This window comes from Diadema antillarum, unplaced genomic scaffold (assembly GCF_040938485.1).
Source record: "Diadema antillarum isolate AM-2024a unplaced genomic scaffold, OU_Dant_1.0 seq00000090_RagTag, whole genome shotgun sequence".
In the NCBI taxonomy this organism is placed as follows: domain Eukaryota; kingdom Metazoa; phylum Echinodermata; class Echinoidea; order Diadematoida; family Diadematidae; genus Diadema; species Diadema antillarum.
The window spans coordinates 110,131-133,588 of NW_027271180.1; positions in this window are offsets into that span (position 1 = coordinate 110,131).

The following is a 23,458-nucleotide window of genomic DNA, read 5'->3' on the forward strand; positions in this document are numbered from 1 at the left end:
TGGTCACGAACTTTCGTACACATACATTGGTGTGGTGGTGAAGACTTTTTTTATGTGTTGGAAACTGCGTTGCTATGGTAACCTAATATCATTAAAATAAATCAGGGCAAAATATTTGGATCAAACTATTTCCTCATGTTTTGTAGCAATACTCATGCAAGTCGGCACAGGTGCAAGGCTGCATGCTGTTCTCTGGAACAAGGGAAGCTGCAGGACACCATGTTTCGAATGTGTGAAACTGCGTTGCCATAGCAAGGGTATATTTCATTTTTTGCGCTCCCGTTTTCGTCCCAGGTTGGACGAAAGCTGGGCAGCCTCTAGAAGCCTGCTTAATGTCATACACGGTTATTTAGATCAGCACGCAGTAGCCGCGACGCTGGCGCTGCAGCCTGCATGCTTGTAGCGAAGTCCGTATCGTGCGTGTATGTAGTCCTACGTAGTTACTGTACAGCATGCATAACAATGCATAATCAAGGAAATCACCTGACACATATACGACATGCTGATTGGTTATTGTGGACTTATCGGCTTCTGCAACAAACTGAGAAGTGGACTTATAATTTTTTGCCGCAAAACACTGATTTTAGACTGAAATAATCCGAGTTATATTGCGTTTTGTTATAAGCTGATTATGTCTTCATACTGGTCCCACAATTCCTTAAATCACGGTACATGTCGATTGATTTTTATGAAAAATGGACTTATCGGATTTTGCGAACAAACTCTTCATATACATTCTTGTTTCAGACAAGATAAGCATTAGACAATTTTTGTGTGGACATTCTCTCTTAATTGTTTTATCTACATATGCCTAATTGTATACAAATGTTTCTCTCTGTTCAAACACATGTTGAAAGTTGAAATTTATCATTTTTGCGTCGAGCTGGTGGCCTATTTCAGTAAAATATCGATACAAAGCAGTTCCTTCATTATATTTATCTCATCCGACTTAATCTAAACGCTAAAGAGTTGATGTCGATTTCCGCTGCAAATGTCAAAATCATAACACAAGTATAGGCCTAATCATGAATCAAAAAAAGATCGCGATCTAATATTTCACCCTTTGTCAATTTATTTTGTATACGACTGTGTTTTTTTACCTATGGATATGGATGCAATTCATGTGTTTCATAATCTATACGTTTTTAGAGTGTAGATTTCCGGGGACAGTGATAAAAAAGTATTTTCGTATTCTACTCCTATTGCTAATTTCGTGCACTGTGCATGATTGGTTCTGAATTTTTGAAGTGCCCTGCGTATTTTGAAACGTCTAACTACATATATGCACGCATGCGACATAGTGTGCGTTGAAAAGTGGCCATTTTAAAAGTGGAATGCTTCATGGATCAGCCGTTGATTTAGACAAAATAAAATAGTTTGCCTATTGTATGGTAAACGTGCATTTTCATTATTGGCTGTTGCCGGTATTCATGACATAATTTCTTAATACTTCACCACAACGTTCGCTCAAAAAAAATTTTTTTTGACACAAGTTCATATAACAAGTGAAGAATAACGTAAGATTTATACCGCATGAAGTTAATGATTGATGAGACTTTGAACCTGTTGGGAGTATAACCTCATGCATATTAATTTTGATCTAAATGAACATATTTGCTTCGTTATTACTTCTAAAATAGTACATCCCAGTATTGAATATTTCTCTGACTCTGAAACCACTGCCACCATTTCGCTTTTGATACCAGAAATTACACAAATATGATACCACAATGCCGCATATGTGGCAACCAGTATAATTTTTCCTATGTACATTGCATATCTATTTTTAGATGAATCAATATATCAATACAACACGCCCCCCCCCCTTTCCAAATTTGCAAATCTGTTCACGATACAATGTAAGAGTTCCTAAAAGTGATTTATTAAAGCCAGTTTCCACACCTAATATGCAATTTGTCTTTCTCTTCCTCTTAAAATTTCACTTCGGAACCGAGCTGAAAGGAATCAAGGATGCAAAATACAATGATCAATGTTAAATAAAGATATTCTGGATTAGGGTTTTCATTATTTCCTACTTGGTATTTTGTGCGTATGTTTTATTTTGTTTATCGAAAACCTTACAGAAACTTAAAGAGCCAACACCGTCAATGGTTCTTCATTGAAAAGTTGTAACACCAGTGACAGTTGAGATATGGTCCCTGTTTCATAAAACTTGTTATCAGTTAAAATTATATTTCTTGGACAAATTTGCTCTCAGCCAATAAGATGCAAGGGGGCAATTCCGTGGTTAGTAACGTTACATTTGAACAAATTCAGATATTTGTTTTTACTACTAAATTACCATTTATTCATTTCAAGTCAAAATTATGTCAAAAACATGTTCATCCTTCCCAGGTTTATGATACAGAAAAGAATGAATACAATCCATGAAATATTAGAATTGCTATGGCAGCTTAAAGGGCAGGTTAGTAACGTTACGAAAAAAGGACATGACGAAAAAATCAATGTCTTGTAACAAAAAGTGTGCAAAAATTCAAGTTACTTCAAACAAAGTGTTGCATTAATTTTAATTATTGCATCATGACAAATGTTCACACAAAGTTTTTGAGCAGTTCGACCAATTATTTTTTAGCTAGACCCCCAAAAGCATGGTTAGTAACGTTACGGTTAGTAACGTTACATTTGTCCGGAGTAATTCCGCAGGTCATTTCAACCTTTTGTAATTGACAAAATGTCACATGACTTCTGGAGTATTTAAATGTATTCATCTTTTACCCATTAGCAAAACTTTGAGGAAAACATTTCAAAGGAACCCACTGTAATTTGCATTTAAGTGAATTTCAGCATCCCCAGTCCCACATGTACATTTTAAATGATGGTTTTAGATCTCGCGAAATCAATAAATACGAAAAATAAAATCTACTGAATTTGAAAGACCTTAATGATTGGTGAACATCCATGGCATTAGTTGGTACCTAAATTAAAGAGTAAGATAAAGAGGCACATTTCTTTTATCCATGTCATGTCCACCTAACTGCGGAATTGCCCAAGGATTTCAGTAGCATATAACAACTGTCGCAATTGTCACTGATAACAAGCTTTACGAAACGGGGCCCAGCTGGTGTGATGGCTATCTGCAATCTTCCTATTAGCCTTCTGACAAGGCTCTACTCTCGCTATGTAGGGACGAATGAGTAGGGGCAAGCGAAAGTAAAAAAGTGCGAGTATCGCCCACTGGTATACCCTTTTATCTCGCTGTATGGTGAAGAGAGCGCGGCGCGCCTCGTGCTGTCGCTCTCGGCTGGACTCGCTTCGCTCACCCGATCAGAGGGCCTTGACAAAAGGCTAATTTCATCATTGTCAGAACCTTCGAGTGCTCTGCATCTTCACTGACGCACTCTCATCTGTGCATTATTTGATCTACTTAAGTAAGCATATTTTGATGTGAACATTATTTCATTGTATTCAGTTTTGTGGGTTGTCATATAGTCTGCTCTCTTACATGTCATTTCTTCTTCTCTTTTCACTGATCAGATCTGGATTGACGAAGACAGTTGGATAGAGCCTCTATTCATCGCAGCCCTACTGGCATCTCTTTCCAGCGTCCTGGCGATTGCCTTTCACCGATGTATCGTCGTTCGACTGGATCCATTGGGTCATCGCGGTATCGCCATACTGCCTCGCCAGCTTGCCGTCGCCTGCTTAATCGTCTGGGCGTTATTCACAACAGTGTACCTGTTAGCATCGATGACGATTGAGCACAATTTCATCAGCCTCTCATTGTCGTCTGTCTTACTCATGGCCTGCCTCGTATTAACCTCAATCTGCTACGTGCTGATCTACCGCTCGATCACTCTCACTCCGATCGATCATCGTGGGCACACTGATTCGCACCTTGTAAGACGCGTGCAGAAACAGAAAAGGAAACTAGTTACGTTCGCATTGATCGTTGGTATCTCTTTTGTCTGCTGGTTCCCAATGAGCGTCATTCTCTTGCTCGAATACCATGTCCAATCGTTGCATAGAGTGCGCTGGTTTTCTTATCTATCTCATTTGGCTTGCTGTTTAGTGGCCGTCAGTGGGATTATAGATCCCATGATTTACTGGCTTCGACTTCGAAAGTTCAGAGGGGTGCTGCTAAGCTGTTGCAAAAGATCGTCATCGACTGACAAAACCCTCGGAATGACCGATACCGGTGTTAATATCATAAATGGGATCAACCAACGTTCTGCCATTGGCAACAAAAAGTTAATGTCGATGCAAATGAATGATGTTGCAACCGTCAATAACATTTAGAAAGGCCACAAATATTCATGCAAGAACAATTTCTTTCCATTTTTTTGAATGATGATATCATCGCAAGTGCAAACTCTAAATACGTTTGGAGAAAGCCTCACCTTCCTATGGAAGGAAAAACGTGATGTTTATCTTTGTCTCTAGCAACAGAAACTCGAAGGCAGAGCCCATACAAAACAATTGGCTTGAACAAAAAACTTCTTCGGTATGTTTTGAGTTCTTGAAAGGTGGAAAATCTTCCCCACCGAGAAGGCAGTGATGTATTACGAAGCATGTCTTCACGTGATTACACAAGGACTTAGCTATATATCAGATGTACAAAGGTACTTAATAACTCACACGATGGAAGACGCTTAAATGGATCGTATAGTTTTTGTTGAGACTTAACGTCAGGTTTTTAATATTTTTGGTGACATAATGAGAAATCTCTTTGAAATGTGAAAGAGCATGTAATCCCAAGAGGGATTCAACGTTTATTTGATGGAAATCGGTCTTGAAATGGCCGAGATATAAAAAAAGCGATCTTAATGAAATTGACAGGCCACGACGTTTATTAGGATCTCTTTGTTTTACCTCGTTTTTGGATATCTCAGTGATTTCAAAACCGATTTTCATCAAATAAACTTTTGATTCCCCTTAGAATTTTATGCTCTTAAACATTTCATGAAGCGTTTTCAAAATATCTTGCAAAACGTTAGAGGCTGAATTCTCACCTCAACCAGGATTGTACAGGCGAGCTCCCCAACACAGATGATATTCAGCACCCAAAAAGTACTGATTACAGGACATGTCAGGAGAGTTGTGTGAGGCATGGTTACATAATAGGGCGTGATAACTTTTGAATTAATATACATAGCGCCATACTTTATGTCCCATCTTAAGAAATGTCAATGCAGTGGAAATTGATGGGCGAAAGAAAATTTTGATTTTAACTTAGTTCGTTAGGATTGACGGTGACATATTCCGAAAGTTAGTGAGTCGTAGATGTCAGTTAATGCGTTTTCAAGGCTGACAAAATTATTTAATGCTAGGTGGATTAAATTTACTGAGATATGATATTGATGAAAGTAAGGAAAGCCAGTATATTAATTCCGCTCCAGTTCCCACACGGACTGAAGAAGGAAAAACAAATGTGATGATTTTCTAACGATTCCGTACTGTTAAACATGCTGTTTTGTAATGAATAAAAACAAATCACCCGGTTCTGACGGTGTGCCTATAAAAATTTACCATACCTTTTGGAATAAAATACAACATATTTTGTTGAATTTTCTTAGTGGATGTTTTACAAAAAAAGAAATGTCAGAAATTCAAACAAATGGCCTTGTAATAGAGATCAGCGATATTTACTTAAGAAAATTGGAGACCAGTTGTACTTTTGAATTCCGACTGTAGGATAAAAGCCTCAGCTCTAGCCATACGTTTGCAATCAGTGATGGGTTGAAATTGTGAACGAAGACCAATCTGGTTACATAAAAATCGTTTATCTGCTCTCAGCATACGTATGACGATTGACGTTATTGAATGACAAAAGAACGATAGATTGTGCAGTAATGATGGCAGATTTTTCTAAAGCGTTTGATGTCATTGACTTCGATTTTCTGTTGTTACGTTTAGGAAAAAAAAACGAATTTTGGTATTTTTTTCAGCAGCTGCAGCTCAGTGTTAGTCAATGGCTTGATATCTGAGTTTTGTTTGTTTGTTTGTTTGTTTTTTAACACAAAGGGGAATTGGATAAGGATTCCCATTTTCAGCTCTATTTTTTGGCGACTATCCGAATGAGACACAATACTTGTATAAATGGTATCTCTGTTTGAAAACGGAGGAAAATTTTGAAGTAAAACTTTGATATACGCAGATGACACATTGTTCTATGTGTCAGATAAAGAATGGTTAGAAATTTGAAGAACTGAAATCATTTGGAAATGTAGCAGGATCAAAACTGAACAAGAGAGAGAAAAAAAAAAGGTCAGTTATGTGGGTGGGAGCTGCCAACTCTAGATGGTTACTCAGTGATCTTAGTTTTAGTGTGGACAGACACACCTACAAAGTAGGGTTTTACATTTCACCTCATATGGATAAAGTGCGAATTTTGGATTGAGAAAACTCTTTTTTTTTTTTGGCAGAACGATTATTGTAAAAATGTTAGTTTTATTAAGTAAGATATTTCATATACTTATGATTGACACAATTTCTCAAAAAAAAATATTGAAAATATTCAACTGTTTGTTATGTCCTTTTAATTGGCAAACAAAAACTGAAAAAAAATTAAATGAGCTATTGTGGCCAAGTGGATTGGCCTTCATATCAACTCAGCTTCCGACTGTGATGGCTTGGACGGACTCTAGATGCAACAAAAAGAATGTGGGGTAAAATGTGCTTTCATTGGTATCACTTTTTTGGTTGATTAGAATTGTTATTAGATTCAATTTTTTATTGTCGGAATATGAAATTGATAAGTAAGAATCAACTTCCAGTGTTTTGTTAGGCATATAACTTCTGACAAAAAACAAAACAAAACAAAAAACACCCTATTCTATGATAGGTGGTATCAAAGTGGATTTTTTTAAAGATATTTTCAAGAATGGCAATTTCATACCCACGAAAGAAATTTTCGCTCAACTTGAAAGATGGAAATGTAGGCAAATATCGATTTTTATATTTTACTACGTCAGCCTAATCCAATATCATGGATAAGCAACTATACGGTATCCTGTACTAAGTTTAGGAATAGATTCTGAGAAATTCCTAAGATAGGAATAAGAAATCAGAAAAGATTTATTCATGATGTCCCAACTAAACAATTCTATAGACTTTTATGTTCACAAGGTCCCGATAGTAACAGATTTATATATGGGGAAATATTAGATGATTCATCATTTGAGCAGCCGAATATATTGGTCAGAAACCTATGTTATGGTACTAAATAAAAACAAACCAAAGGAATTTAATTTAAAATATTGTATTATTTACTACCAGTGAAAAAAAAATTTTGCAAATGGCATATCAAAACATATGGAAAATGTCATGATTGCAGTGCAGATGAAAAGTAATTTACATGCATTTATTGAGTGTTGTTTTTTATGTATTTGACAGTTGAAAAATTATGAGCTAAAACCTCATGAGGATATTGAATTAGATTTGATATTAAAAATTGCCTTTTATCGTTTTAACAAATATGCACTCTTAAAAAAAAACAGGAAAAGGTTATTGTGAAACTAATTTGCAATATTTGTTTGAAAGAGAAATTTGTGCAAGAATTGAAGATTTGAATAGCAAGAAACGATATCAAAACTTACTAAAACAAATGATGTTTCTTTTGTAAATGGTTTGTGATTTTATAATGTCCGGAAATGGTTTGAAAGTATTTCCTTTTTCCCATGTTTTTGTAACGTGATTTAGAACGTTGAATCATGAAGACAGTAAAGACACTTTTGGGTTGAAATTCAGTGCGTACGTCAATGGTAATATACAGTGCAAATCTGCAGAAAGAAATGCACGTGTTAAATCTATTGTAGCTCGTTAGGAAAGAAAATAATCTCTACATTTTGTTACAAATACTGAAAACTAATGAGTGGTGGATGTCAATTAATGGGTGGTCGAGACTGGCAACATGATTCAAAGTTATCAAATTCCTGCATGAAATTAAAAGATTAAATTTCATAATGATTTGTCATCAACTTTCATATTCATTCAAGCATATCTCGCTTATACTTCACCAATTTGTTTTCAGATTTCAGTGTGTTGTAGCTTTCAACATTTTCTCTCGACCTTACATTTAACGGTTTTTTTTATTTGATGACGTCATCATCGTGAGAAAAAGTATCGATTGAAGTTACCTTGTAAAATTTGACCATTTTACGTGTTATGTTCATGGCAGTTCATTTTTTCCCTTTTTTCGAAATGGCAATCATCATGACTTTAGTCATTGAGCAGTAGCTCACTTATCCTTGAATAGATTTTTCCCAGATTTTGATATGTTATAGCTGCTGCTTTGGGCTATTGTCATGCGGCAATTGATTGTAGAAAAAAAGAAAAAATTGTAAATACTGATTGCTATTTACATGTTTTTTGTTTATATATATATGCGTGTATGTATATGTGTATATATATGTATATATATATATATATATATATATATATATATATATATATAGGCATACATATATTGTTGGTTTAGACGGATATATACATGTAAAAGTCCATGTACAGTCTGTGAAATGTTAACATCCCATTAATTGTTGTAATTGTCATGCTTTTATTGTAAACTGAATGCATTTCAGCGTTTGGGCTTCTATTTTTAGTCAATAAACTACATCAAATCCATTCAATTCAATGTTGCAATCATGTCTAAAAATGTTGATGAATTTCAAACTCAGTCTTTAGTTTAAGGAGATTTTGTGTAATACACTTCTTGGTTTGGCAAAGCCTGTGATAGCTTTTTGCACACATTGGCCCGAATTCACGAAGGTGGTACAAATGAAACCACGATTTAAACCATGGACAAAAAACCATGAAGCGCCAAGTGTCGCACGGAATATTTCGTTACGAAATTGGTTATTTCGTCGACAAAATGACCGTTTCGTTAACGAAATGACTGAATTCGTAACGAAATATTCCATGCGACACTTGGCGCTCCATGGTTCTTGTCCATGGTTTAAACCATGGTTTCATTTGTACCACCTTCGTGAATTCGGACCAAGATGTCAAGTTTGAATTCCTGTTCTCTGATGAGCATCTAAAAAATTGCATTTCCAATCGCCCCCAATTAAGAATGAAACGGATCATCTCATTTGTCATTACTGATAATTTTGAGGTCTAGTTATGTAATCCGTGACTGAGCACAGATCACCTCCTTTATTTTATTTCTTTCTCCTCAATTCTTCGAACAATACGTCATCTAATGTATTATTTCTTGAGGACGATCAATCTAATTCATCAATGTGAACGGCCCTCTGTGACGTCACTGTGACGTCATTTTCTAAAATCATGACGTTCTCAATCATATCTCCTTAACGGAACAGGAAGTTGCAATTAAATTTTATGTTTAGGTCTATCCTTTCATGTCATTGCATCTCTGAATGGTAAACGCGCGGTTACGTGCGTGTTAAAATTTCAACTTTCAAATTTCAACTCTATTGAGCTCAATTTTGTTTTGTTTTTAGATGTTTGAGGTCATTTGGAGCATTTCATTACAAAAAATGACTGATAAACGCATGTGGTTTTTTAAGTTTCTTTTTCCTTTTTTTTCCATGGATCGGATGGCTAAGACAGCAAATAATGAATTTACAAAGTTTCAGGTCAATCTGACTCAATATGACGTCATGCGGAAGAAGAAGAAGAAGGTCTTATTTATCCAGTGTAGCCTCTTCAGTGTTGTCACTGCTCTACCAGAGGGCTCTGCCATTATTATTACCCTAGCGTTGCCAGGTTTCCATTTCTACACCTGGGTCGAGAGGGACATGGTGGGTAAAAATATCTTGTCCAAGGTCGTAAGCACTGGGCGGGAATCGAACACGGGTCCTCCTATTGGGAGTCGGGAGTCGTATCCACTATGCTGCAGCGCCAGCCATCGAAGTCGAAGAATACGGACCCGTCAAAATTAGGATTCCGCCCGTGCGTCAATGGCGATATACAGTGCAAATATGCCAACGATAGGACCGCTAATTTTGAATCCGTTCTAGCTCGGTAAGATGGATGATGACTCCCCCCTCCCAACTCCCATTTTCTCTATTTAGTTATACTTGTATAAAAATATTCTGAAAACCGATGAGTTGTAGATGTCACATAACCATTCTATTTTCATCATGGTCATTATCATCATAGCAATTATTGTTACCGTTTTTATTCTTTAAATCAATATTAATGACATCATCATTTCCACTACGACTACTATTACAACAAGTCTTACTTCGTCTAAAGATTTGACGGCATCCAGATACATTCGAAATGAAAGTCATGCTACTTTTAAGCCATTGTCATGGGAGAAAAATGTACTTGTGAATCTGTTTATTTTCTGGTTTCCTTCTTCAAAGAGAGAGACTATAAGAACATGCACACAATGCAATAAAAAATACTGTGATTCAACAAATTTGGGGGCATTGAAAAACAAAATCAAAAGTAGATAGTCATGCTCCCTGTAAAACTTACTCCAATTACCGTCTTGCATACAAACATCCAATCAGCTATACCTTTGTCGTCTGGAAGAGGCTTACTATGAAAGGATTGAAATCGCAGCAATGATAGATGCGAAATTAAAATTAATATTACTGTTTCCTACTAAGTCAGAAGTATACATTTTTTTTTTGTTAAGCTGAACTAATCGAAAGACCCCAAGAAGAACAGTGGAAGAACAGTGGTATTCTAATAATATCACTGAAATTGGGCCATCCTCCGTGTCTTACTTTGATGTACGTGATTTTCATATTTTACCTATTTTAGTATGTGTTTTTGTATGATTCGGAAAGGAAAACAAACAAACTGTGGATAAGCATGCAATGTCGTAAATTCTTTCTGTATCGGTCGAATCATTATCATGACAGAAGATTCGATGAATTCGTATACTTCACAAATCGCGGGCTGAAAGAAGTTCATCTACAGTATGTGTTTACAAATTCCAATAGTCCGTTATCCTCTATCATTTTCACTGCATTAAGTGAACTGCTTTACTTACTCTCCATTTGTGTTTTCGCAATGAATGTTCGCTTTGCTGATAACACGCGGTTTTGAAAGTCTCTTCAGTTCCTGTCCTATGCTATCAGCATTCATCAAAGAAAGCGAAGAGAAACGAGACGAGAAAGCAAAGTTTAATCACAGTTTGTTGTCTGTCTAGAAAATCACAATGCTCCTGATAACCTATGCGTTAACCATAATTATGACGATCAGTTTAACATGATCGCGTTCATATACGGAGTTAGTCTCTTTTTACAGCCGCCATGCCCGTTCATTACAAAATAGTGAGTTGTTTGCTCTAGATATAGGTTTTATCAAAATAATTGTAATGTGGAAAAGGAGAACAAAATGGGTTCGTTGATGGCTTATAACTGCAAAGATGTATGAACTTTAAGACAACCTATGAACTATAAGACGACGAGTATTCCGTAAACTGGATCGTCCGTCTGTTGGAGGGCCGTATATGGAAACTGACTCTGATTATTATTTTTTTCTTCATTGAGCGGACATCTTTACGGGAAATCAACGCCTGCTTTGCCGTCGCTCTCTTCTTCCCCCCATTGCACACAATTTGAGGTTCTGCTAGATGATATATAACACTTGTAACAAGGGCCTGGGATGTGAGCCTAAGCAAATATCTCCAGAGGTAAATATTTTCATCTTGCCCGAAGGTGAAACAGCCACTATTGAAATAAATGGCAAAGGGTAGGGAAATATAACAATGTTTTCATTTTATGTCATCAACGCGAGGAATATGTGAGCAGTACGTGAGATCATAGGCAGCACAATGTACGAGGTGCTTCACAACGCGGCATGGCGAGAGAAGATATCGCGAGAGGAGAGGCCGGGGGGAGGGGGGGGGGGGGGAGGGGGGAAGGATTGAGGGGGTACCATTGCAAGGTTGATTCATGTATTGTATCAGAAAGTCTGCAGATGTAGGTTATGAACACGATGAATGATTGTATCAACGGTTTGCACGCTTGATTGACTCGGCTGGGTTCAAATTCTGGCCCTGTTTCTGGAGTCCGCAATAATCTTTCAAAATAACTTTATTACATTTTCGCCCCATCCTGACAATAACTGCCACTTCCTGATCTTCAGGATAAGCTCTTTTGATTGCAAATTCTACTTATTTGAAGAGATATTTCACGCATTTCGTGGGGATTGTTATATCGCGCAAGTTCAATTCCATAAAATGGCTAAAACAGTTAATGAACCAACAACGGCAACAAACAGACGATGCACTTGTCACTGCTTGTTAAGGATCTATGCACCCTCTGGCCCGTCCTGTGCTGAGCAAGTCTATTTTTCGAACACCAATATGATTATTGACAAATGAGCTTTAAAACCCAGCTGGAAAGAACACTGTATCCCACTATGACCCGAATTCACGAAGGTGTACAATTGAAACCGTGGTTCAAACCATTGACAATTTGTATGGAGCGCCAAGTTTCGCATGGCCTATTTCGTTTCTACGAAATGACTGATTCTCTTCGTAGCGAAATAGGTCATGCGACACATGGCGCTCCATACAAATTGTCCATTGTTTAAACCATGGTTTCAATTGTACCACCTTCGTGAATTAGGGCCATATGTGTTTACATTGTGTTTACTTTAATAATCAACTATGTGAAAACGCTTATATCTAACAGTGCGAAGAGACTTCACATTGGCCCGAATTCACGAAGGTGGTACAAATGAAACCATCGTTTTTAACCATGGACAAAAAACTATGGAGCGCCAAATGTCTCATGGAATATTTCGTTACAATGTCAGTCATTTCGTCGATGAAATGATTACTTTGTAACGAAATAACAACATTTTGTAACTAAATGAATATTTCGTCCAAGAAATGATAATTTCGTTGACGAAACGGTCATTTTGTCGACGAAATGACCAATTTCGCAACGAAATATTCTGTGCGACACTTGGGGCTCCATGGTTTTTGTCTATGGTTTAAACCATGGTTTCATTTGTACCACCTTCGTGAATTCGGGCCATTGTGTTCACAATGCGTTCACAATGGGCGTTTTTTTTTTTTTACTTTATGTTTCACATTATGGTACCCTATGTTCTTTCCAGTAGGAGAGCTTCCTTTCTAGGGCGAATGTCATTCGCCATTCATGCTCTAATTGTGCGCAAGACAATATCTGTTTAATTTTGATCGTTAGCCGCCAAAATAACCCGCCCATTGTTCCACGTACGAACCGGATTCAATCAGGTAATAGCTGGACGGCTCATTTCATGTTCTTCCGAATAGATTATTGCACAAGGAAATAGGGGGAACATGAAATTATAGTTTTCTTGCAATTGCATAGCCCATTAACCAACGCGACAAATGTTGGCCAATTGGGCATTCTGTGATTTGGAAAGAATCAAACTGTTTTCCTGTTATTTTTTTAAGTTCCTTTGAAGAGTTCCCCTTCAAAGAGGGATGAATGGAATATGTCGAGAATGGACGATGTTGATAATTACTTAGTACTCCAACGCTGTTTTTTTTTTATATTATTGCTGTTCATTTTTTCATTTCCAGTGTTGTTATCGCTCTTTTTGGGAAGGGGTTATTTTACCACATAGTTAACTAGATTAATACTTTGGCTGAGGTTTGGATCGGGGTGGGAATCTATCACGCATGCCGAGACAGTATACTAGTAATGTAATGCAGAACGGATGAAAATGGCAGCATGTCGTTTTGGGGGCTTCCAAATGATGAGTGGACTGATAAGTACCATTCCACGCTTCCATGGACATTGAACATGGATGGCAAACAAGCCGAACATTCTTTAGATGGCAATTTCAATTTGTAATTCAGTGAATTCATATGAAGTGTCTGTGTGCAGATCAGTTCTTTGGTGAATATATAGGCCTAAACAGAGAATTTGATAACAAACCATACAAACCACTTATAGACGTAAAATGTATTTAACAAATAATGACATGTGACACTAAATTTAAAAAAAAGTAGCTTAGACCTGGAGTCAAACTCATATTCAGTTAGTTTGTCAACTTTGTTAGATACAATCAACCTCGCCTGCAAATGCATAAGGAGAAAATCCTTCGAGTTTCATTTATTTATTTATTTATTTCACATATTTTGAAAGGGTTGCTTGCTCAGCAAGGTCTGGTTTTCAGCAAGGCCCTTTTTAAAAACAACACATAAAATGTACGATACAGAAAATTAAAATTGCACGAATAATATACACATTTAGCTGTGAAATGTTACAGAATATATAAATCATTAAACAACAATCAAAGCTGAATACAACAATTCAATGGACATTATTAGACATCATAGATGAACTGTAAAATCATCAATATATATACATATTTATGTAACTGCAATGAAATAACAAAATTTCAATTCAATTAAAAAACAAGTGAAAAAAAATTGCATGAAATTCGGCTTACAACAAAACTAACTCGGGCTTATTCATATCCATCCTTGGCAATAGAATTCTCCAGACCTATGACGGAGCCTTTTGTCGACGGGTACGATGCCGACTTTATAGGCAAGGTTGACTGTATGACATAATCAAACGAAGAAACACTGATAATATCATCGAATTTGCCTGAGATATATATAAAAAAAAATGTATAAAAGTTAGGATTTTTCTCAAAACAATGACAACGGATTCAGTTGCACATAATGTGGTGAGATGATATGTGACGCCTCAAAGGTGCATTAACAGGCAGAAAACTCTTAGCAAAATGTCTTACTTTTAAATTTAACTCAAAAGAAGGCATTCCTACAATTGTAATGAGTTTAGTGATGATAACTCTTTGATACTTTATCAGAAATGGATGTTGTACAAACCGGAGCAACAGGTACATGCAGCCCAAACCATGCAATTCCGATTTTTGACGGGCGCCAGGATCAGGACGCCCTCTGGGGCAGCCACATTGCCACACGAGAATATGACTGCCATCTTGGTTTAAAGATGTTACAAGAAGTAATTAGTTCAGATTCTTCTGCAAGCATACCGTTTTATACAAGAGCTTCATGATTTTAAAAAGGCGTAGGCTCACCTCCCCCCCCCCCCCCCAATATCCCTTTATGGGGCTGCTGCCTGGAAGGGGCGGGGAGTAGGAGTTAGCTGTCCCGCGACATATTACCCCGCGCCCGGGCCGAATACCCCCTCCACCCTACATATCAATTAGCGATGAATATGTATCGCCCTTTTCTCACTCAACAATAGAAAGGGCTCATAGGGTTCCATGACATTTTGCTCCTGCGAAAATGCTCCCATGAAATGTCTGCACGCTAAGCCAGACATAATTATGTTCTACCCACACACATAATTAACCCTTATCCTAATCCTAATCCTCATAATTTATTAAACTAAACATGAAAACCTATTGCAACCCTAACCCTGACCCTACGTTGTTGGAGAACAAAAGACCGGAGTGACTGTCGAAGTAGTCTAGACTCCGTCCCTTTTCCTTGGTGCCAGAAGATATAATACTTTAAGCAGGCAAATAGACGTACCGACAGCTAACCAAGGATTCTCATTATAATATTTTCTTTTTCGTGAAAGAAAAAAAAATATTAAAGGAAAAGAAATTTATAGAGTTGTGTTTGGCGTAAATATTCTAAAGAGAATGGAAAACGCCACCAAACACAAAACAACAACAACAACCTTGGTGCGATATTTTGATAATTGTGACAGACCAAAAGAGGGCGCAAATTTTCTGATTGCGATAATCGAAAGACTGCCGCGGCGGGTATCGCAGTGAGTTCTCGGCGTATCGCAATCCTCGGATGTCACGCCCTCTCACGGTATGTCGCGTACACTGAATCACCGCTACGAGTAAAAAGAATCCAGGGCTCCATTTCATAGAAGATGTCAGGATAACAACTCTTGCTGGAATGGCAACTTCCAATAGCAACAACCAATCAGGGTACCGTTTCACGAAAGTTGTCAGCGCTGACAAGTTGTCAGTCTCTGAAAATCACCATGGTGACAATCAGTGACCAAAGCATCTCGGCCAATCAAACCCAATGATTTTGCTGAAATTGTCTGAGACTGACAACTTGTCAGCGCTGACTTAATTGATGAAATACCCCCCCCCCAAGCTGGATTCTTGTAGTTACCATGACAATTGCCATTCCAGCGAGAGTTGTTATCATAATGTTTATCAACTTTTCATGAATTGGAGCCAGGAGCTAGACTACTGTCGAAGAAGCATGATATGTCGTGTCACCTGCTCATAGAGACGGCCTTCTCTTTTCTATTCTCTTTTTTTCTTTTTCTTTTTCTTGTGGGGTATAAGAGCGATATCCCTTTTGTCAGCCGCGATTACCACACACACGCCGCGCGATGTGCTCGACTTATGTGACCATAGAACACAAGAAGCAACATAGAAAGGATATTGGACACACACACACACACACACGCACACACACACACACACACACACACACACACACATACACACACCACAGCGAGAGAACGACAAGAGCCTTCTCTAGCAGTAGGGCTTATGTCTGTTTTTCATGTAAAAGGCAACAAAGGCATATATTCTTTATTACTTTTAAGAATGTAAGGTTCATGGATCTTATTCTTATAACAAACGCATCTTGATACTAGATATGAAGATATATTGCTAGCTGTTACGTTCTAGCTTGACCTGTAAGGGGGGAGGGGTCACTTTCAACTGTCATTCATGCTGGCATTACTGCTGTAGAAGAGCAGAGAGAGAAAAAAAACATAAATAAAACCTATACGAACAGCTAATACTTGTCATACTTGAAAATTTCCAGAGAAATATCTGTTCTTAGCATCAATTATGGAGATCGGAAATGATTAAGAACTGACCAAAACAAATATTCATAAAAAAGAAGAACAACTGTAGGCCGACGACAAATTCCTTCGTAGCACAAACATTTTAGAATTATTTTGTCTTTGTATTTTCATAGTCTAGCGAAAATTTGAGTGTGCGAAAAATTAGCAAGCAGATAGGCCTCTCAAGACTCTAATACGAAATGAGGTACCCGATAAGGTAGTTTACCAGCACATGCAAATATTGTGTTTAGTGTTTAATAATACCAGTTAGACAAATGAGACAAATAATAATGATAATAACAATAAAGATAATATTAAAAAATAATAATGATATCTATTATTATTATTATTATTATTATTATTATTGTTATTATTATTATTATTATTATTATCATTATCATTATTTTTATTATTATTATTATCATCATTATCATTATCATCATTATTATTATTATCATCATTGTTATTATTATTGTTGTTATTATTACTACTACTACTACTACTATTACTATTACTATCATTGATTATAATCACGCCTAACATATGAGAGCAATTCGTCTCTTCTTTGATCTAGTATGCCTCCAGTGCATTGGTTCGATATTGCACATCTACTGTATACTGCTGTGGAATTAACTGTGCAGCTTATTCAATATTGATTTAATTTACCAGAAAAGACCTTTAATAAATCTTAAGATCAGAATGATAAAGCATCTCGATTTAGAAATAATAAATACGAACGATATGATGTTTGTAATGCCAAAAAAGTACAAATTACTGTGAAATATCAAAAAGAATTAACGTACACTGAAAGGGTTTAGCGTCGGCAACAATTTCGGAGTAGTCTATGTTTTCAAAATCTTATAGGTTTAAACGCGATATCACATGTGTTGGCATTACTTTTTTTCAGATTTGTTGTAAATCGGGATAAAGTGCATGTCAACATTCATAAATCGACCCAACCCCCCCCCCCAAAAAAAAAAAAAAAAAACAAAAACAAACAAACAAACAAACAAACAAAATAATAAATAAAAACACATCAAAATGCTAAACAGAAAGGAGTTTTCTACTTTCAGTAAAAAATATATTAAAAAAAAAGATCTACGTCGGGCCCAGGAATAAAGATTACACTTCTTTGATGGTTACGTGATGTTTTTGACCTACATCAGTGCTCAGCCAATGAAACTTCGAAATAAAGATTATTTGACAACTGTCTTTCCGCACCCTTATTACGAGGTTTCTTTTTAGATGTACTTTTAGTTAACGACTTTTTTTTGGTACTTTATAGCTCACTATTTCTACTGCGCCTTGAGCACGTTAGTTATGTGGAATTGGCGCATTATAAGTACCCCGAATTATTGTTATTATTATTATTATTATTACTTTTACTGTTATTGTTATTATTATTAATACTACTACTACTACTACTACTACTACTATCATTATCATTATTGTTATTATTATTATTATCATTATTATTAATACTACTACTACTACTACTACTACTACTACTACTATATACTACCACTACTACACTGACCAGCAGCTGCTAGGAATTGCGCCATCTATTGACGGTTAATCAAAGAATAATATGGCTTAAAATGCGTCGCAAGCTATGGATTATTCCCGACAATGTAAAAAATCTGCCCGATGACTTAGCCGATATAGCAGTGATAACCAATACATGCAAACCGTAGTCCAAGTAGGGGTTTATTTAGTAGGCTCGTGGTACGGGGGGGGGGGGGGCAGGGGGTTATGGGTTCTTTGAAAAAAAAAAGAAGAGCAAAATAGTGATTAACAAGCACAACAAAACTCATGGCTTCCACAAGGTTGAGTTCTGACATTCCTCCCTTAAAACGTAGAGGGCGTGGGGATCATTAACAATAAGCCAGTTTGGAGGTACCTCACGTGCACATGGGTACAAAAGACCTTTTATTTTTCTCAGTTGCTGAGGCACGTCACTCAATTCAAAGCGACATAATGCATCAGCTTGCTCAACATTGAAAATGATGGAATTTGTATTCAAACAAAGAATGAACCTGCGTAGATCAAGTAACCAGAAGGGTTCGTCAATCCCGGCGTCAATCAACACTTTTGGAAGCATCCATTTCATTGAGCTGTATTGAATGCATTAATATTTTTTTTCTGTTAATAGATACCAGGTTTCCTATCAGGTGGATGTACTAGCAGGCACCATTAATAAGGGTAACATGAATAACCATTGCCTAACAGATGTTATCTTAGTGGATTTAAGAACTAACCTGTCTCTAAGTACAAATGACCTTTTTCTGCTCAAGCGCAAACTGGAACCCCGAACTAGCTTATTGTCCCAACTACGGCCACGCAGCCCCCCCACACACACACACCCTGAAAAAAAGAAGAAAGAAAATAGTTCCTCCACCCTTTTCAGGCGTACTCTTGAGGACAAGTTAACAAAGAATTGAAGTGTACGCCACCACGTCCGCGATGAAGATTTTTGTTTTTTTTCATTACGCTGTAACGCACTAGTTAGCAAACCGGTCCAACGTGGACCGCCCCTACTCTGGTAAAAGGTAGCAAGGGATAAAATTCTAGGTAAATACATTTCTTGTAAGTGAACAAAGTTATGCTTTGGATTCCAATGACATCAATGCATCAGTAGCATTTTAACTTTTAAGTAAATCTCGATGGGATTAATGTCAACGCCATATTTTTTCCAGTAAAAACATCAATTACTCGGGGATTCAAGTGATTTGTAGACCCCCTCCCCCATTAAGTATAGGAGAGTATGATAATGTGAACAGTGAATTAACTCACTATACATTATACATGATTATAAAGTACATGCAATATCATAATACACAGAGTACACACAGGGCAGATGTCTCCACGGAATCCGAGTGATTAGAGTCGATTGAGTCTATACATATACAGTGTCATGTTATGACATATTTTGTATTTGTCACGTAATAATTTGTCTCATTGTACTAATGTTTATTATGTAGCTCATGTAAGAAATTGATGTTATGGCAATGGTTACAAAAGAAGTGCAGCTTTAAAGACAAAAGCTTGCATCAAAATAACCATATAAGGAGATGTTGCGATGCACAATCAAAGTAAAAGAGAGTGATTTGGAATTAAATGTTTTGGGGATGAGTAAACCCTACATGACGTCAAAATACGAGGAAAGGGTATCCCTGGTAGTATGCCTCATACTAACTGGTATGTGGACGTCACTCACGACGTCAAACACAAGTTTCTAGCTAGGTCAAAACAGGACCACTTCAAAGAATTTTGGTTTCCGTGGACAGGAAGTGATGACGTCAAGCAGGGGCTTGACCAATGCAAAATGAGATGCTCAGGAAAGTTTTGACAGACAGAAAACGCCAACCAATAAGAAAAGGGGGCAGGACTTCTATGAAAACTTTCTAGGAAGTCACTTGACTTCATTTAACTAATTTTACATGGAGACCTATGGTCCAACAAATGTATAAATATGCAGTGTTTGGGCATAAAATTCAGATGCCACATTATTTGCGGAACACTCAGGACCAGGCTACAGTACTTCGAGATTGCGAAGTTAGAGAGTAGCAGAGTGTTATTTGGAATCAGTGTGATTCAGGGATTGTTGCATTTCGGCTTGGACAGCCTGACCGTCCAGAAGAGAATCTAGGAGGATTCGAGTGTAAACACCAACAACTGTTGTAAGTACATGATCATTTAATTGAAGTTGTTTATGCCTTGTAAGTTCCTATGTAATTCCCGATATTGCTTTGTATGTGTGATGTTTGTATGTCAAACCAAACTTTAATTGCATTGTGAAAGAAATAGAGAATTAGAACAACGCTTGGATTTTAATGGGCTGATTAATCACCCCTATTCAACATTTAAAGATAATGATCCATGGTGAAACATTATTATGGAAATTATGTGTGGCTAATCAATGTTAATATGATGGAATATATAATTACATGTTTTGTTAAAGTGATATGAATTGAATCAGGAATAACCAAAGACCACAAATTATAAGGGAGGTATCATGTTATTAAATTAACAGGGTGTTTAGGGTTCCAGGGAGAGAGCCACCGTTTAGGGTTCCAGGGAGAGAGCCACCGATTAGGGTTCCAGCGAGGACCAAGTTTAGGGTTCCAGAGAGGACCAGAAGTCAGGGGAGACGACCCGCTACTTCAGGCAGGGCATCGTCGACAACCTAGAGCAACCAAGCACGGGAGCTTCTAGAATAAACCAACGAGCAGAGCAACCAAGCTCAAGATCAAGTGGAATTGGATATCTGTATTCAAGTTTGTACTATGTTATTGTTGTAAACGACCACAATTTGAGACCAGTATAATAAATCTTACTGATTGTTATATTGTAAGAACACGGTGTGATTGACTACTTCTTTCGAGGCACTGTAGTTGCACAAGTCGAAAGAGTTGGTTGAATGAATGGTCTGCTAACAATCTGCTGCATTTTGAGAGAGTCAACCTTTGACTATATAGAAAAGATCCCAGTCGCAGGGAGGACTTTCGTTCCCCACATTCAGAGGAAAGTCCCCTGTGACATACAGCAGAGTAATCATTTGATTAGAATGACTTTAATTTACTTTTGAAGACATTGGAAGAGATGTAGTCTGAGTTGTCTAAAGGGCCAAACCATTCTACTGTTCGAGTTAGTGGAAGGTAGTAGCATAAACCATTCTATTAGTCGATGTTAGTGAGATATTCTATGTGAACCAAATTGTTCATATGGTGTATTGTGTTGAACTGTTTTTGATAATTCATATGCAGGAAAAATGTGTACATAAAGATTCCGACATCAAAAGCATCGGGTTGAGAAATGTAAACAGTATGTGCGAATGCGTCTATGTTTCCTGCTTAAACCTATTTGTTAACGAAGAAAAGAGAAGAAAAGTCTCGCATCATGTTAAGGATGACAATGGGGGGGGGGGGGGGGGGGGAGGGAGATCAGGCTCTATACCACCACGGAGGACAAGGTCGAGGTGAGTGGGAGGTACAAAGACTCCCCCTCGAAAAAGCAGACAAACACATTCCTATTTCTATTCTCTTTTCATGCCATTAGTCTACATGCACTGTGTTGAAAAATCGTTGTTCATATTCATTGGCAGATACATTGTGTACATTACAAATTCCGACATTAAAAGCATTGTGATGAGAAATGTAAACAGTATGTGCGAATGCTTCTATTTTCCTGCTAAATTTGTTTGTTAGTGAGGAAAAGAAAGGAAAGGTCCCGCTTCATAAGAAATGTTCAGGGTTACAATGGGGAAACGAGAAGATCCTGCTTTATGGTACAAGGGATGACAATGTCGAAGTGGGCGGGAAGGACAAAGACTTCCCCCCTCGAGGAGCAGACAAAGACACATAATTATTTTCTATTAAAACGATTCATTCTTTTTCCTCAGTCAACCAAATATTCGGTATTTGGCAGTCTGGTACACTTATCATACCTCATTCGTAGGACTACATTGTCACGTGTTACTACCACAGACTTTTGATTTTGATGGAATAATATGCAAAGGGTTACCGCCCAACCATCATCATTCCGTGCTGCTATTTGGATCTTGCTTGGTAAGAAGACTGCAGAAGTCATCTTATGAAACTCTGATAAAGCCGTACTCCATTTTCATCTTATTCTTCGATTTCTTTTTTAAAATAAATGTTAGCAGAACAAAACAAAGGTCGAAATCCACAACCTCGGGATTTTGAATCCCGTATGATACACATTAACACGAACATGCATAATGTAAAACAACACACGTAAAATAAATCCAATATGAAAACCATAATACCCCAACACTTGTTGTTTATTTTTCCCCACTTCTTGTTCTTGGTTGTGGTCATTCTGTTCTGTCGTCTCGTGTCCTATATACTGTCGAATGGTGATTGTAAACACGACAATACCCAAAGCCCCGGTCACACAGCGCTTTACGGCTTAATCACGGCCAAAACACGTCAAAAAGTGTTCTCCCGTGAAGCAGACGATGTCGTTCGAGTTGATGTCGAGTTTCAGACGAGCTACGGTCGATTTATAGTTGTGGCAGGACGCGGGGAAAAATCAAAACGGCGTCGGAAGCGGTAAAAAGTTTTAAACTGCTCAAAATTTTATTCCGCGCACAACCACGGGCGGCACACGTGGTAAAGACGTGCAACACACCTGAAACACGTGATAAATCGTGTTCCGGCAGTGATAAAAACTTGGGGAGACGCGGTGAAGACGCGAAAGTCTAGCGGTCTGTCACGGGCAGAGCACGGTCATCTGACTTGTTACGCGTTGGTATCACGGGAAATAGCGTGTGTTTAGCGGCTTATCGCTGACAAATGGATTTTTCCGCTTACACACACACGTGGCTGAACGTGGTTAGCCTTGCATAGGCTTGTGATACAGTATTTCACGTCTGCTGTGTGTCTCAAGACATATTACATTTTCTCAAACGCAATCCCAGCTGCTCTCTGTGCTGTTCAAAGAAGATTATAAGTAATAATAGTGATGATCATCATACCCCTCTTCTCCGATGGGTACTTGCAAGCGATGCCACTTTATGATGACATGTATGTAAAGCTGATAAGTTGTTGCAGAGTTGCTGCCATAAGTGACAGAAATCACTGTAAAGTTTTCGTGGTTGTAAAGCACTCTGTCAGGTTGGGTTCATCTGGCAAGAGAAATAATGAAATGCTATGTTTAAAGTGACAGTTCATTTGAATGTATTACCAAGAATGTAGAGAGAGAGAGAGAGAGAGAGAGGGGGG